Raw genomic sequence first — 12,911 nt, forward strand, 5'->3', positions numbered from 1 at the left:
GAGTAACTGCTAAAACAGGGCACACTATATTTCTACTGAACAGAACTAAAATAAAATAAGCCATGATTTTATTTTAATTACTGTATGTGGTTTATGTGAAAATATTAGACTAAAGTAAGACATGCTTGTAGATCAGATCAAACTTGTGATGGAGACGAGCTCAGGCCTCAGCAATGGCCGTGGTGTTGCTCAGCATGCACACAGCCCTCTGTACTGTACCATGGAAGACCTTTTATTTATTTTTATTTGTTTTTCAATTTATTTATTTAGTCTATTTGTACTTACATGCATATTTGGTAATAAATCTCCTTCTGATTATGACTCTAAATGTCCGTTATTTTTTAATTCAATGAAATGATTAAGTGTGAAACCTTAGAAATAAATATATTACCAAACAGTGTAAATAAAACGTCTTATAAACTCAATACGAAGTCGATTGAAACATTATTATTATTGTTATTATTATTATTATTATTATTATTTTTGCTGTATATATATATATATATATGTGTATATATGTGTATATATGTGTATATATATATATGTATGTGTGTATGTATGTATATGTGTGTGTGTGTGTGTGTATATATATGTATGTATGTGTATATATATATATATGTGTGTGTGTGTGTGTGTGTGTGTGTGTGTGTGTATTTCTTTTGCTTTTTATGAATTCTTTCCTAGATATATTTAGCTGGTCAAGTTTGAGGCATGCAGCTTAAGGATGACTCATAGTTTGGTGTTTTGGGGAAGTGTACGATGCTTATGGCACAACAACAATAATAATAACAATATAATAATAGTAATAATAATAATAATACTAGTAGTAGTAGTAATATACTACTGTGTTTTGTATGCATCAGTTCACTTCATGATTGAACTGCTGTGATTTGCAGACTGCGTCACCTTTTACGCAAAAACAAACTAGCAATGCACATCTTCCTCAGGAATCTCAAATGCAAGTATGTACTTCAAGTACGAATAGATTATATGAAATATATTACACCAGGGACACAGTCGAATGCCTTCTCCAGATCCACAAAGCACATGTGGACTGGTTGGGCAAACTCCCATGAACCCTCCAGCAACCTGGCGAGGGTATAGAGATGGTCCAGTGTTCCACGACCGGGACGAAACCCGCATTGTTCCTCCTGAATCCGAGGTTCGACTATCGGCCGAATTCTCCTCTCCAGTACCCTGGCATAGACTTTTCCGGGGAGGCTGAGGAGTGTGATCCCCCTGTAGTTGGAACACTGTAGTGGTGACCTGTGGGGGGGTGCTCTGGGAGTATGGGGTCCGGGGCCCTCTGCTAAGGGCTGTCCGGTCCCTATATGACCGGAGCAGGAGGTTGGTTCGCATTGCCGGCAGTAAGTCAGACTTGTTCCCGGTGCATGTTGGACTCCGGCAGGGCTGCCCTTTGTCACCGGTCCTGTTCATTATCTCTATGGACAGGATTTCTAGGCGCAGTCGGGGGCCGGAGGGAGTCCGGTTTGGGGACCACAGGATTTCGTCTATGCTTTTTGCAGATGATGTTGTCCTGTTGGCTTCCTCAAATCAGGACCTTCAGCGTGCACTGGGACGGTTTGCAGCCGAGTGTGAAGCGGCGGGGATGAGAATCAGCACCTCCAAGTCCGAGGCCATGGTTCTCAACCGGAAAAGGGTGGCTTGCCCCCTTCAGGTTGGTGGAGAGCTCCTGCCTCAAGTGGAGGAGTTTAAGTATCTTGGGGTCTTGTTCACGAGTGAGGGAAGGATGGAGCGGGAGATCGACAGGCGGATCGTTGCATCTTCTGCAGTGATGCGGTCGATATACCGGTCTGTTGTGGTGAAGAAAGAGCTGAGCCGCAAGGCGAAGCTCTCTATTTACCAGTCGATCTACGTTCCTACCCTCACCTATTGTCATGAGCTTTGGGTCATGACCGAAAGGACAAGATCCCGGATACAGGCGGCCGAAATGAGTTTCCTCCGCAGGGTGGCTGGGCGCTCCCTTAGAGACAGGGTGAGGAGCTCGGTCACCCGGGAGGAGCTCAGAGTAGAGCCGCTGCTCCTCCACATCGAGAGGAGTCAGCTAAGGTGGCTCGGGCATCTGTTCCGGATGCCTCCTGGACGCCTCCCTGGGGAGGTGTTCCGGGCATGTCCAACCGGGAGGAGGCCCCGGGGAAGACCTAGGAGGGACTATGTCTCTCGGCTGGCCTGGGAACGCCTCGGTATTCCCCCGGAAGAGCTGGAGGAAGTGTCTGGGGAGAGGGAAGTCTGGGCGTCCCTGCTTAGACTGCGGCCCCTGCGACCCGGCCCCGGATAAGCGGTAGAAAATGGATGGATGGATGGATTACACCAGGATGAATTAAATAACAGATAATAACCCTGTGGTTGTTTGTTTTCCCTTGTGGATTTTGTTCAGTCATGGAAGCATGTACTGTAGGCTGTGTAAGAGAAGACATTACGTAAGAGATGTCACCAAGATATATGTAAAGGTTGCATTGCGCCATCGTCTGGTCAATAAAGAAAGCATAAAATTGAATGCTTAAAAACCGCGTTTTGTTTTATCATTAATAAACAGTTTTGTGCTTTTTAAGCTCATTTTTTCTAACCCTAAAGCACACTAGGAGGAAAGCCTGTTAATCCTAATCAACAACAATAATATATTAATGCAATATAATTATAATAATAATATAATAATATAATATTAATAATAATACAAATAATAATAATAATAATAATATCAATAATAATACTATACTACTACTACTAATAATAATAATAAAATAATATAATAATAATAATAAAAATAAAATAATATAATAATAATACTAGTAATAATATTAATATAATAATAAATGCTTAGTGAAGCCTACATTTGAATAGCCCACTTTATCGTGTCTTATTCCGTTCTTCAGAAGATCTGAATGATTTTGACATGTATTTGTATCATACATGCTTATAAACATCCAGAGTTATAATAAAGCCTGTAATAAGTCTCCCCTTTTCCGTTTCCTGTTTTCTTATGTACAAACTGTATAAACGCCACGTGATCCTTGTTGTAATACATCTTGTGACCAGATGGGGTCAGTGTTGTATTCGAGGTTTTTTTTGGTTTCTTTTGTTTTTTTAATATAATAGCCACTTATTTCCCTTGAACTCGCCCACTTGCTAGCTAGCTAGTTTAGTAGTATCTCCAGTGAAATAAGTGAAATGCATAAATAACTGAACGAGCTATATTTTTCCAAACCTGTCTTGTTTATCACACTTGTCTTGGACATTAACATTCCAGTTTGAATGAAGAAATGTTGCTTTATAGATAAAGTATGATCTACATTTATGGGATTAATCAAACGCCCTGTTTTGTACTTCACCAGAATGGATTCAGAACTAAAAACCAAGGACTGTGACATCATAAATTTTTTGTCTCCACAAAACCTATGTCGTTTTCTGTTCACCTCGGAGTATAGAATGTGTAGTATTGTAATAGTATTTGTAGTGGCCTTGGGGTTAGGATAAAAAAAAAAAAAAAACAATTCCACTTTGAGATTCAGCATCTTGCTCCTCTACTTGTTTAGCCAATGGGAGTTCACATAGTGTTACCATTTTGTTGATGAACAGATGCTCATCAGTGTGTGTTCTCTTAATCAGTCAGCCATATGATGATTCCAGGAAATTGTCCTATCTGTTAGATAAGGCTGTTTCCTGTGAACTTCCTGTGCCAAGCATAAAGATAGGGCACAAAACACATTTTCAACCATGTTCATGTGTGGCCAGTGATCTGTACAGGATTTGAAACATTAGGTGGCAAAAGTGAGGGAGAGAATCCAGCTATGGACATGTACTGTATAGGACAAGGTTGTGTAATATCTGATTTGTTTGTTGGTGCAGAGAAGATTGGCTTCATGAGGACTGGAAATGATTCATCGCATCTTTGCAAACCTCCTTCGAGTAACAGAACTCGCAGATTTGTGAATTTGGATGCTAGTTGGATACCATGTGGCCCTGGCCCTGAGTGTAGTTCTTGTCTAATATAGGATGTTATGTCTGAGAACACACACAAGCTTGTAATTCTATGTCTTCTTCACACATCACCCACAGATAAACACATTATACAGCACACTCTGTACGATGAACAGATGGTTGGGTCAGGGGGAAAAAATAAGTACTGCAGACATCCCAGAACGTTTTGTTTCTTTCTCTTTCTCTCTCTCTCTCTCTCTCTCTCTCTCTCTCTCTCTCTCTCTCTCTCTCTCATTTGTTTGCTTGCCCTTTTGGAGCAGGATGATAATACGCCTTTAAGATGCTCTCTTATCTGCCAAAACTTCACTGCTATTTTGCCCAAATTCAAACTCAACAGGAACCGAAAGAGGACGGACGTTCTCATAGGTGAGAAAGAAAGAGGTCTTGAAAGTTGCTATCTCACTGTTTGGAAAAAGAAAAACCAGGTGGGCCGATGCAAAGCATACAGACATTACAGGAATCACAAAAAAATGGTTTCACAATATGAGGTTTTAACTCACATTTACTGGATTACTGAGAAGGCCATAAATACACACCGAAATCCGTACACTAATCCCTTTTAAATCATTACTGTAAATGCCTGGAACGCAAAAATACACATCGAAATTTCCCTGACATTCTCCTCCATCAAAATCAATATGAATAAATGTTCCCTTAATTGATTTGAGTTGGATTGGAAACTTTTTGATCTCATCTTAGTATTCAGCTATTAAAATGATCGGTTATACCACAGTGCTTTTAAATTCTCAAATGTAATTGGTCAGAAGGTGTTGATTTATTTTCTTTAACAGCAGCTCTAACAGCTACAAACAGCTGCTTGTCTTTACATGCTATCTATTCCCATATTAGCAACTTAAACAGGGACCTTTTTTTTTTTTTTAACTTTGCAGTATTTCAAATAGTCAAAGGCTATTAATGAGCCGAGTAAAACCCAAAAAAAATCTCATCATTGATATACTGAAGCTGTCTGAATGGAGATGTTTATTTAGAACTCATGGAAGGAGTCTCCAGTAAAGGTCTTGATGAAGGAATATTTATAGCTGCTATAAGAAAAAAGAACAAGATCCAAAAATATTTGCAGACATTTAACAACATTAGTAAGCACCAGTAAACTACTAAAGTAATGGCTTACCATTTGTCAATTCATAAAATAATAATAATAATAATAATAATAATAATAATAGACAAACTGATGTGGTATAAGAGGAATAAAACACTTTAAGTTGTACTTAATACACAACCCTGCTGTTGATTTTTTTCCTACAACCACACACTCTATTACTCAATTCCTTGCAGTAACTGCAGTAAAGCTAATAATTAATAATAATAAGAAGAAAAAATGTACACACACTCTGAAATATTTTTTCTAATGGTGTTCTTTTTGGAACCGTTTCTTAAAGGTGCCATATGGAACTCTTTATTTCCAAGAGTGTATTTACGAGAAAGAAGAAAGTATGTCCAGGAATTTTTTTTTTTTTTTTTTTTTTTTTTTTTTGCAGAACCAGATGTGAGAGTCGTTCCTCTGGCTCTTTGTATTTGTGTAGTTTTTATATCAAGTTACACAACATCATAAAGTTGTTACATGAGTCAGAAGAGTGTGTTCAATGACAGTGGAAGGAATCATGCTTGGAACAGCTTTACATACGCCACACATTCAGACACAAAGTTCAGTGGCATAGTTTCCATTTCAGTAAGGACTTGACCATGTGTGTGCACTGTGTCTGAACACACACTAGCAGCTTTGACCCAGTGTGCCATTAGTGCAACTCAGATGTCAGACACGTCCTGGAGGTGAAATACAGCTCTGACAACTGCACAGCAAAAGCAGCATGTGTTTTGTCAGGTGAAAGAAGAGCTGGTGAAACATCAAGCCTTTCTTTCTTCCTGTCTTTCTTTCTTTCTTTCTTTCTTTCTTTCTTTCTTTCTTTCTTTCTCCACAGAGATTAGGATTAAAATCCTATTTGGGTTGTTTTACATTCTGAACTCTGAAAGAGGAACATCCTCCTAGATGTTCTTTCCGGATTTAATCCTAAAGTCTAAAACGTTCTCTATTATTGTAGGCTTGAGAACTGTGAGTCCAAGCACACATCTGACCCCAACAACACAAGTGTTTATGTTAATATCCTTGACTTCCTGCCAGGTGTTTCTGTACAATCCTCTGAATATCCACTGTGTCACAGTGTGTGAGAATGTATGTGTGTGTGTGTGTGTGTTTATCTGTTGTGCTGTTTGTCTTGGCCAGTGTATTGGTCTGTTATTTATTTATTAAATAGCCTGATGGTGTGTCAGACACACCAGACTGTGTGATTCTTCTCACTCTCTAAACTCATGAAATTTCAAGTTGTAATTGTACAAACGATGGTTTGGCGATTCACGAAGTCTGGGTGAGTATGTGACACTCAACGAGTGTATTCATATCAAAATTATGCACAACTTTTGTTATATATGATTTGCCTTTTAATTTATGAGAACCTCTTCTGAAACACAAAGTTTTCCAGACCTCTGGATTGTATCTGTGGACTTTCCTACTAAATGTCATTCATTTTTTTTTATATTAATATTGTTATACTTTACGACTAAACTTTAAAAGGCTTTGGTCTCTTAGGAGTTTTTAAGTATCACTATCTGTTAAATATTAATAATTGTACTATGGCCATGTGGCATTTTATAATCTGACGTTGATTAATTTTCCAGAATAGCCACCCTAAAAGTTAATGAACAAAGAATCCTTGCTATGGTGAAGGTTTATATCGTACATCCAGAACGAGTTTGCTTACAGTTTCCGCTAAAGTTTCTCTGTAACACGAAACACAAAAGAAAAAAAAAGACTGGTAAGAAGAAATAGGTGAATTTCTGTCCTATAAAGAGAATGAAACACTTCAGCGCATGTTTTAGAAAATCACCATCCTTTAATGGATTATGTTCCTATCACAGCAAAACAGCAAACACACAGTCATTTTGTTTTATTATTTAAATAATTGCGTATAATTAAACCTGTTTTATAAAATTGTTATCACATGAGCTAAAAGAGGAAGTCACTGAGAAATTAACCTTCTTGTGTGACCCACACTTCCAGTTTTCATGTTACTCTATGGTTCCACTTAATATACACCGCTTCGTCTCATGGGGTTTAATAAGAGGTGGAGAATATGACCTCGTTCACGTATCTAATTATAGTGACAAATGAAAGAGAATAGAGAAGAAATGAAAAACTCTTGATTGCATATTATATTAAAAAATAGTATATTATAAACAATTGATATAATAAAATATTATTAATTCTGCAACAAATGTGGATTTTTACTCCACTTTTTATTTCTTTATTTTTTTTTTTACTTTTTTAACCTGCTGTTTGTTTTGAATTTTTCAGTTTACTTTTTTGGTCATTCTTTTTTATATCTTTAGATTTGATCCTTCTCCCTTGTCTTAGTGACAACCCTGATACACTTTTTATTCCATCTCTGGCTATATGAAAGGTCAATATTTTCTGTTTAAGGTCTTGTGATAGCTGTTTCCATGACTCTTCCCACTGACTTTTAACTTGGCAGCTGACAGCAAACCGCTTGAGAGTTTGAGCCTGATTGAGATTTTCATACCTGAAATAAAGCTTTAAAAAATAAACAGCTGTTCTGAGTCATTGGACTCCTTAAGGAGGCAAATTCAACCAAATTAAGTAGACCAATGGGGGGTTTTCATTTAACACAGATTAAATGCTAAGTGAGACCCCATTCCTGTAATATTGAGGCCAGAGAATAGGAAAACTTCACTAAATGTGTGTGGAATTCTGTTTAACACTTTCAACAATGACGTGACAAGGATAGATCTAAGAACATGTAGCCGAATATTAGATATTTTATTAGATATTAGATACAAGATAATACTAGATACAAAAAGTCAGAGCTAGCATAACATTAGGCTTATGAAGTAGGCTAGCGATATTAATTCAACAAATAATAACAAACTAAAGAAATACAATGCATGCAATTTAATGAAATGTTAAAGTTATATCTATATGTTTTGATTGTTTTGTCCAGTGAAAAGATGGAATAGTTTGCTTCTCTCTTAACTAGGCTAACTAGCTTGTACCATACAAGGTGTACAACAATCAAATGAATGTTCACATTTTATTATTCAAGTGTATTCTGTCACAATGTCATTTATTGTTTAGTTTTGTATCATATGATATAACGATATTGGTGATAGATAGATAGATAGATAGATAGATAGATAGATAGATAGATAGATAGATAGATAGATAGATAGATAGATCGATCGTTCGATCGACCGATCTTACTGGGGTGGCCAGAGGCAATCTAAACATTTTCCCTAAAAGAAAATTGAAGAATTGAAATTGATTGAAGCCATTCTTGAAATCTACAAAAAATGTATAATAAACTCCACTGAATCTCTTAAAACAGCTTTACCTGATAAACATTACTTAAAATGTTTAAGTGCACTATTACTTTAAGCCAAAGTCTTCTTTACATAGCACTGTGGTAATCTTTTGATGAATGACGGATGTAACAGAAAATTACAAGGATTAATATTTCAATAAACAATCAACAATAAAACAGAAGTCTTGTCCTTTAAAGGTTTCAGGGTTTCCTGTGGCACTGTAGCCTAGCAAGCTAGTCCAGACGGCTCGCTACAGTTCTGTTTGATCCGAAGCAGGATGTGAGTCTTTTCTTGTTCATTAATTATGTGTAGTATTGTGTTTAGATCTGACTGATAGTTGGTGCTCAGAAGCATGGCAGTGCGAGCTCCTGCACATTCCTCACTGGTGAGGCATGAGGAGAGCGTAGCAGCACAGGAAGCGGGGGAGGGGAGGGAGCAGGAACGCAAACACGTGAGGATCCAGGCGCAGAATCCGACTCGTCCCGGTTATTTTGACGTCAAAGATTCAGTTTCTGCCAGAAAGCCTGATCTCTCGCTGGTCGAGTTCCAAGATGTTACATGCCTCTGACATCAGATTAGACGCAATCGGTGTAAGCAATGTGCACTCGGATTTTCCGGAGGGCAAAACAGGGTCATGGCTTCAACAAGAAAATATAGGCTAATCCTGTTAAGATAACGCTGGAAATAGAACTTGAGTTTTTTTTAAAGCTGGCTGCCTCAAGAGACGAAAGATAAATATAATATGATGGACGGAATTCGAATCCATAGATGAATGATAAATTTATACCAAGAAGACATTTAGTGTTGTTTTTTTCACAGGTGTTCTTTCAGTGTTAGCAGATAAACACTCATTTGTATTTCTGACTTCCAACTCTGGACACTCGATATCAGTTCAAAAGGTTATCCTTCTAATTGTGATCTACATTTTCTAATTATTTTTATGCCCATGTTCTGCTTTATAACTGCCTTTGTATATTCTGAACTTCTTTTTTTTTAGGTGTCCATTTGTCTGTTGATTTTAGTTTATATTTCATTCCCATTGGCTAGTGACACTAGTGACATTAGCCAATCCTGTGCATCTGTGAGCTCATGTATGTGGAAGAGGGCAAACAGCACTTTACTCTGGCTGTAATTGCCTTATGATGCAACATGAGCAGCAGTTTAAAAGTCTCTGATAATCCTAAAATAAAAATAAGAACCATTTGTTGAAGGATTTTTTTCCTCACCTTTAATGCGAACATGTGGTAAATAATTTATTGGTTATTAACGGAACCACAGAAACCCCTTTCTTTATCATGTTGCTTGCTAGAACTGTCATTTTTTAATTTTTTTAATAGAATCAAGCCTGTAGTTTTCTCAACACATTCAGCGCTGTGGCTTTGGCTGGATGTGAATTAAATTCCTATTTGAATTATTGTCTTTTTCTTATGACCTAAAATAAGCCCACACCATAAAATCAAACTACCTTTAGTTCCTCACGCCTCAGGCAAGGCTATTTTTAGTATTTTCCAAATTATGTTGCGGAGAGAAATGACAAGACAAAACCTGAGAAAATGAAAGAACACAGAGGAAGAGAGAGTAACAGTAAAATCAGTGTTAAAGATACTCCTACACAGTTAGAGTTACTCGATTTAACTGTGCAGCTCATTGTAGGAGGTAATTAGCACTGTGGGAAAAGAGAGAGAGAGTAGATACATGGACACACATGCATGCATGCACACACACATAGAAGGAAAGGAAAAAAGAAAAATACAGGGGAAAGAAAAGATGAAGATGTGGGCAGTGATACAATGACGCAGCCTTTGGAAGTAAGAGAGATAGAGAGATGAAGGGGGGGATAGAGGAGGCTATTTTAAGCCTGCGACAGGGAGTAGTGGATTGCTGCTGCTATGTGTCTGCTACTGAGTACGTCATTGCTTTGGCTAACCCCACTGAACATACAGGACTTACACACGAGCACAGAAAAACACACACGCACACACACACAAAACTCATCATGACCTTTTCTATCAGTAATGACATTAACTTGATAACAGGTTGCATATGCAGCCAACGCTATACATTTTAAGCAAACAAAACACTCATTGATTTTCTTTTCTGATTTTTCTTCCCAATTCGTTCACTTGTCAATTCCCACCCACCCTAATTTATATTTTTTTTTAAACCATACACTCAGAGATGGAGCATGTGGAATTTTGGAGTCTTTTCAATATCTATTTCAAGTCATTTACGTCATTCGAGTTAAATGATTAATTCTGTTTTATTTACTGATTCCTTCAAAAGCATGCTTTGCCCAAATGTGTATCCTGATCACACCACTGTCTGAACATGAACAGCTATTTTGTGGTATTATATAACATGCTTGTATGTCTGTGTTTAGAAGCTTTTGCTTCATGGCCCAGCACAAAGGGCACACACACGCGCACGCACATGCACACGCACACGCACAAACACATATACTGGAAATCTCTAAGCCCAAACACGAACTCAGTGACACAACTGAATCAGAGAGGAGTGAATCTCATATGTGACTGGAAGATCTGCTGATTCAAACACTGACTCATTGAATGAAAGACAAGCGATTCACTGACTCTGCACGGATTGGGTTTATCATACACGCAGTTGTGATCATGGCTTACACAATCCATGAACAAAGCTGGTTATAGATATGTGTTGATTTGTGGATTTTTATCATCTGCATTTAAATTTTTATGAAAAAAATGTTTAGCTGCAACTGAACAAAAAGAATGATTCACTGTGGTGACTGATACTGATACTGATTTTGTACAAAAAAAACCCAAATTGTTTGTGATTGATACGTCTTCTTTGCTGCTTGTTGAATTTCGCTAATACACGTTTATAAAAAATGTATTTTTGTACTATCTTTTCCAGAACTGCTCAATCAAACCTCCACATATATATAATCATGTCATCATTGTTCAGAGATTCTTTTCACAGGGAGGAATTTTGTGATGAAGCTGAAGCTGTTGTAATGGATTCTTTTTATATTAACTGACTATTATTCAATAGTCAATTTACAAGTGTCTTCGGAAGTGGATTTGTAGCTCAGTAAAACATTATAAGTGAATAAAAAGGATTTTCATTCTTTTCTCTATATTATGTTTAAATTATTGTCCATGATAATGTCACACATGATACATACGATGGATATAGATTTGGTTGAAAAATATGCTGGAGTTCTCCTTTAATTCAAATGCTCCAGCTCTGGCACACTGAATCATTCAGGGCGTTTTCTAACTGCATGGTGCCCATGTTGACACATCATGAGATACTCCAAAAGGATTAATCACAGTTTTATAGAGAATTTGACTCTTTTGATTTGATGACCTAATAGTGATAGTGATATGTAATTGTTTTGCTTTAATAAATACAATATAATGGAGATTCTTGATATTTCAGGATATTTTAATTTCAGAACAGAACTGAATTTCTGGTTGCGTTCTGTTTTGAAAAACGTTTAGACCAAAAGTTCCCTTTTCACGAATCCTACCTGTTGTCAAAGTCTCGGGATACTCCAAAGATCAGCACAGATCTCATAAACAACCAACCCTAGCATTATGATACCTACAAAACAAACCTGTCCTGTGTATATGTAGTGAAGGGTGTGGAGAAAAACATCAAGCCTATAATCTATGGTATGGCTACAAACTCCGTCCTCATTTCCTTGTCCCCATTCCAGGGTAAATTAGGTAATGTACAAAGTGGTATACGAGTGAGTCACTTTACTGTAACCTGGTAATTGCTACACCCAGTTTGTATGACAGAAATGAGAAGAATGCTATTTCATAAAGCCAGAATGTCCTGACTGAAAGCTCCATGGGTCAGGCTGTTTTGATTAAACGCACATACACACAAATTCCTGCCTGGCTGACTTGGCTCCATGAACAAGATTTTCAAAGTCCGCCTACACTCTGTCTCTCTCTCTCTCTCTCTCTCTCTCCCACACTCTCTCTCTCTCTCTCTCTCTCTCTCTCTCTCACTCACACACTTAGAGCTGGATGGAAACTGAAATATGAATCGGACTTGGCAGGACGAGGGTGAATAACAGCTTTACAAGACAATTAGTAACTACCAGACAATGTGTGGCACTTTGTCACAAGGAAGTTGAGTCAGCTACAAAGACACACCCTGTTTGGCATCACACAGCCAGCATCACCAAAATACATTAGCTAGGAGCTACAAGGTGAGTAAACAAGAGGTCTCCTGGGTTCAGGACACATGACTCATTGCTCTTGATTGTGCTAAATCTCTGTGTTGCTTTGTGACTGTACAGGCACAACAGTCCCACCAGCCTGTCAACAACTGACTGCATAACCCAACTGTAAACAGTGACCTTACAGCCACCTAGAAATCGTTATTGTTTAGAAATGCAAACTAACATGGTCCAATCTAATGACAGTGTAGAAATTATTGTATTGCTTCTTTCGGTGGTGACATATCAGATTATAAACAAAAAACTTAGACATGGAGACAGTTCCTTCCCACCACTTTTTTTC

The sequence above is a fragment of the Tachysurus vachellii genome, chromosome 1 (genome assembly GCF_030014155.1).
Source record: "Tachysurus vachellii isolate PV-2020 chromosome 1, HZAU_Pvac_v1, whole genome shotgun sequence".
Lineage (NCBI taxonomy): Eukaryota > Metazoa > Chordata > Actinopteri > Siluriformes > Bagridae > Tachysurus > Tachysurus vachellii.